Genomic DNA, 6,117 nt, shown 5'->3' with positions numbered 1-6,117 from the left:
CATCGATGTGAATCACCTTTGACTACCACCTTCGGTCATCATTCCTGGCAGTTGGCAACTACCTTCAACCACAATCACCAATTGTCAGCAATCACTTTTAGCTATCACCTCTTACTGGAAACTACTTTTGGCAGCTAACTACTGGGCATTTCCCTAAATAAGCTAAAATAGTAAATCAATTCCCAAACTAAACCTAGTTTTCAAAGAATTCCCAAAATAAGCTAACTCGCGGTTCATAATCGCGATTTCAACATATTTCCGCCTGTCCCGCGTGAAAGTTGGAAATCTTAAATTCATGGTTACAAAAAGCGCTTTCGATTAATAAATCGTGGTTACAAAACGCGATTTTAATTAACTTTTCTTTCCTTTGAACTCGCTGCTACAAACCACGAGTTCATCGAAAAAAAATTATGTTCTGAATTCGCTGTTCGCAACCCGCTTTTGTGAAAAAAAAAATTTGTTCTAAACTGGCTATTTGTAACCACGATTTTATCAATAACTGTTTTCTTTTGAACTCCCTTTTCCAAACCACGATTTTAGCAAAAAAATTTTGTTCTGAACTCGCTTGTTCTAACCACGAGTTTTGGCCAAATTTTTTTCCATTAAGTGAACTCGTGGTTCACAACCACGATTTTAAAACTTGTATATAATCTCCCCCAACCCCGTGTTTTGCATTCACGCTTACTCCTCTCTCTGTCGAACTCCCTCTGCTGTCTCTCTCTCGCTCTTACTCCTCTCTCTGTCACTGTGCTCCCTGCTCTCTCTCTCTGTCGAGCTCCCTCTGCTTCAATACCGTCTCTCTCTCGTTGGTATGGCTTCTATCATCTACTTTACATATTTGTGAATATATTTGTGTTTATGAAAATGTGAATAAATTAGGGTTAGGGTTCATGAATGTGGGGTTAGGGTTAGGGTTAGGGTTAGGGTTTATATTTGTGAATAAAATGTGAATAAATTAAGGTTAGGGTTCATGAATGTGGGGTTAGGATTAGGGTTTATGTTTGTGAATAAAATGTGAATAAATTAGGGTGAGGGTTCATGAATGTGGGGTTTGGGTTAGGGTTTATATTTGTGAATAAAATGTTGTGAAATCAGAAATAATAAATTAGAGTTAGGGTTTATATTTGTGAAATTTTAACTATAGATAATTTGTTGAATGTGAATGTTGAATGTGTTGAATTTTAATTATAGAGAATTTGTTGAATTTGTTGAATGTGTTTAATTATAGATAATTTGTTGAATTTTAATTATAGATAATATGTTGAATGTGAAATCTTTTGCTATAGATAATTTGTTGAATTTGTTGAATGTGTTTAATTATAGATAATTTATTGAATTTTAATGCTGTTAATTAATTACATAAGAAAGAGAAACGTTAATTTGGCAGTAAAAATTATTATTAATTAGGTGACGTGGAGTAGTAATAACTTAAAATTAATAGAGTAACAAAAATATTTTTTGTTCTAAATTTCAATTTTTTAAGTAAGAACAAGAAATTGAAAAGTAAGGAACAAATTTTGTGATAAGAAATTGCTATGGAAGTTTTCTCGTCATTTTGGCCAGGAACAAATATATATATATATATATATATATATTTTGGAGATAGAGATATGGCAAAATAGAAAAGTCAGATAATTGAATTTTATGTCGGTGTAGGCCTTATTTCGTTTTCTTGTTAAATTTTTTTAAAGAGTGATTGTGATTGTTAATATTTTGTATGGGTGACCCTTTAAGTAGTACACTAAAAAAATTTTTAAAGAAAGAAAACTTTAAAATATGCCATTGATGCCATATGCCCTACGATAAGAAAAAATGGTTTGATTAAATTTATGCACTAAATTCAAATCTAATCGTGGTTAAATATAAAAAGTATAGTTTACTTGAATTTCATGCCCCATTTAGGGTTGAATTTCATTTTCGAGTTTTTCCTCCTTAAATTTCATGACATTCCCTTTTATAAATTTGATATAAATAAATGACTTTTTAGAAGTGATCCACAAAAAAATTGATATAAACATTAGAGGTCGAATAATTTGATCCACAAAAAATTAGAAGTCAAAAAATCACTTTTTACCTCTTTGCCAAAAGAGGCCTTTTAAGTTGTCATGGAAAATGCTATTATGAAAACATTTGATATAAAAAAAAAAAAAATTGTTTAGGAATTATGTTTGAAAAAATTAAAATATTTGATTTATAAAATGAGTCATTCTCAATAATTTTTACCCATTTGAATTATCCAATTGACTTGTAACGCCCTCAAAGTAATAACATTAAACCCATCGAATAAGACATTCATTAACATATGAAATAACCGCATTCTTCTATTCATCAGAGTTTCATTACAAAAGTATTACATGTTAACAACAAAAGCAAAATGCCCTACGGGCTTACAGCTTTCCAAGTTAACACTTGGTTACAACAAAGAGTATTAACTCATTTACACATTAAGCCCTTGGCTTGAATTTACATGTAATACATCAAAAATAAAACGACATAAGTATGTCCGCCTCTAGCCTCCCAAGCTATGTCCTTGGAGGTGGCATGCTACCTGTACCTGAAAATGATATTCCCATATAGGGTGAGCCACAGCCCAGTAGAAATACACTAAACCAACCATGAACAATGACTAAAAGATTAGCAATTTATAGATGGCCAACACTGATACATTCACATAAATCACAAATTATGTCATCCGACTTACGAGTCCAAGTTACTTTCCCTTTTCCCTTTTTCAACAGATAAGCATGTTAGCTCTATCATCATTTCCACATATATGTGTAAAAACTATATCCCACATTCAGATAAGCATATAAGCTATATCCACATTCTCAACAGATATGTATAACAACAATATCCCATATTCACAGATAAGCAGATAAGCTGTATCCTCACTTCACAAAAATAAGCATATGAGCTCTATCTTCACTTCTCTAGACAAGCATATGAGCTGTATCTACGGAGTTCATCCCCTATCTTCTCCCAACACTATCCGGTTTAGAGGTACATCCCCCATCTTCCCCTAAACCGCGGAGTACATCCCCCATCTCCTCCTCTACACATAACGTATACAAACACATTGGTTCTATATACAATCATTCAATACATACAGTTAGTGTATTCTATCAACCGTCAAATTCCATGACACATTCCTATTGATTAGTTTTCGTTTGCCTAATCATCATGCGTTGTCTATAACAATCACGACTATCCTCCACCGATAGCCCAAGCAGTTATTTCTAGACAGAAAATAAGTGCACAAATGGATATTCAATCAACATTTCAATTCGGTGAGTGATAAATAATTCAACTACACCCTTTTTCCCATACATTCCCAATCTCAACATTTCCAATTCATAACTTCATTTCTCACGATTAATTAACTCAATTAATCAAACCATGTAATTAGATCAATTACCATAATTAACATTTCAACCCTTAAGGTTCCATTTTCAACAATGATTCAACATTTATATCATTTCTCCATGCCAAACATGCATCTAGGTTTATTATAGATAAAACCCCCAACTTTTGTAAAATCACACAAAAAGCCCCAAACTTTCACAAAATTACCCAACCAAACCCAACATCTCAAAATACTAAAATTTAAAGACAAAACCCATAGAGAGGAGTAGGATATCCCTACCTCAAATCCGGAGCCCCAAAAGAGAAGACGACAAAACCCAACGTGCTCCAAAACCCGAGATTTTCAGATTAAAATGTAGCCCTCGACGATCAACAACTTTTTTTGTAAAGGCCAAAGGTGAGCAAATCACTCCTACTAGATCAAAACCTAGAGAGAAGGTAGAGTCTAGAGTGAGAGGCTCAACAATGGTGTTTTTGGAAAAGTAGGAGAGAGAAGAGAAGGTAAAAAGTGATTTGAAAAGTCACAAATTTCGGGACATAAACCCAGTCTCCCGCTCGAGCGTAAAACACCCCGCTCGAGCGTCACTCACAGACTCCCGCTCGAGCGTCCAAACTTCCGCTCGAGCGCCGGATGCACTCTCCCAGCATTTATACAGAACCAGGCCTCCGCTCGAGCTTCCAACTCTACGCTCGAGCGGCACTCAGACAACCCCGCTCGAGCGGCTAATCCCACGCTCGAGCGTACAACGCTGCACAGGAAAAATACTGAATGGGTGTAATCTCCGCTCGAGCGCCAAAACCCCCGCTCGAGCGTACAGGCCAAAATCTGGGCAACTAGCTTTGGTTTCTAAACTCGACCAACCTGTAACAAACCCGCCCAACACATCCCATAACTCAAATACTAAGTAAAAAGGATGTAAACAAGATAATAAACAACTACCAACATCCACGGACACATGTCCGGATCACGGTATAACAAGGGTAAACCCGGGATCGCTATATGACTTATTCTCTATGCGCCTGTATTATGTTTATTCAATTAAGTTTTAACTTTTTATGATAGTCGGATGTCTGAATTAGTTTACGTATTTATCGACTAATCTTACAATCCGCACCAAACGTCCCTTCCGCGTAGATTCGACAAATCTCAATTAATACCTATAAACATGACACATACTGAGAGTTCAACTTGAGATCTGAAAGGAGCATACCTAATTTTTAACACATAGTGAGAGCTCTTTAATATTAATGAAACTCAAGTTTGACTCGATTCAGGTCGATAATTTTTTTGTTATGTTTTTTATATTGCTTAAAATTATGAGAGCTCATTAATTTTTTATTTATGTTATTTCGTACGTTATTTCCCTAAGTTATTTCCTACATTATTTCGGATGAGGTTATTTCCCTAAGTTAGGGAATAATGTCATAGGAAATAACCTACCAAATAACTTTGTCATTAAGGTCCCTATTGGCAGAAACTTGAGCAAATAAAATTAACTTCTCTTTAATTGTCCATAAATCTCACTAATTGAACCACCAGTTATAAAAAATGACGTGAACAATGTTTGAAATAAAAATTAAGAACAAGTCATACAAAATCAGTCGAGTTATTTAAACTCAATGAAAAAAATAATAATTTCATAGAAAAAAGTTACACTATGATTTAAGATTTTTGTATGACTTGTTACAAAATTATATGAACAGAAAAAATAAATACAATACTTGATACAAATTATACTATAAAATTATATGAACAGAAAAATAAAAGAAGAATCTTCGTAATGTCTTCATATTCAAAATTATTGATATATCTGTCTATGTTACAAATCACGTTTTTAAGGAAATTTTATTTATACATAAATTTTGAAGTAATTATTTTTTTAAAGTAAATCTGATGAAGGAAATTTGATTTATACATAACCATGCTTTTGTTAAGTAATTCTTTCTATCTTCAGAAAACGTGGTTGGAAACCACGGTTTTACTGTTGACCCGTGGATAATAATCACTTCTAATCAAAATGTAAAAATTCAACAAAGAATTCAAAACTAGCACACATTCTTGTTTGTCACAGACACTCACAAACACTCTCTCTATCCCTCTCTCTAACACACACACCCACAACACTCACACTCACATCAAACATATATAATTTTTAATATATATAAATTTTATTTTGTAAAATTCAGACCAATATTAAATATATATAATAATAATTGATAATAGCAAATAATAATCAACTATATAAAATGATTATTTTTTTACTTTAATTCTTAAAATGTAATTTTTTATTTTTGGTAAATTACGCTGACACCCCTGAGGTTTATATTTATGACAGTTATTCCCCCACCTTTGAAAAAAAAAATTTATTGGAAAAAAAATAAAAATAATTGGAAAAATAATTTATTTCAAAAGAAAAATTAAATTAAAAAAAATTAATTGTTCTGAATTTTATAAAATAAAATTTATATATATTAAAAATTATATATGTTTCATGTGAGTGTAAGTGTTGTGTGTGTGTGTGTCAGAGAGAGAGATAGAGAGAGTGAGTGTCAGTGTCTGTGACAAAGAAGAGTGAGTGCTGGTTTTGAATTTTTTTTCAAAATGTGTTTTGAAAACACGTTTTTACATATTTTACTTACAAGCGTGGTCACGAATATGTATAAATAAGTTTTCTTTATGTATAAATCAAGTTTACCAACACTTTATAATTTATATAAAGTCACAACCTACACTCATAATTTATGTCATGATGT

This window comes from Camellia sinensis, chromosome 7 (assembly GCF_055761805.1).
Source record: "Camellia sinensis isolate YWXY chromosome 7, ASM5576180v1, whole genome shotgun sequence".
Classification (NCBI taxonomy): Eukaryota; Viridiplantae; Streptophyta; class Magnoliopsida; order Ericales; family Theaceae; genus Camellia; species Camellia sinensis.
Note: the sequence above shows the minus strand (reverse complement) of the source record.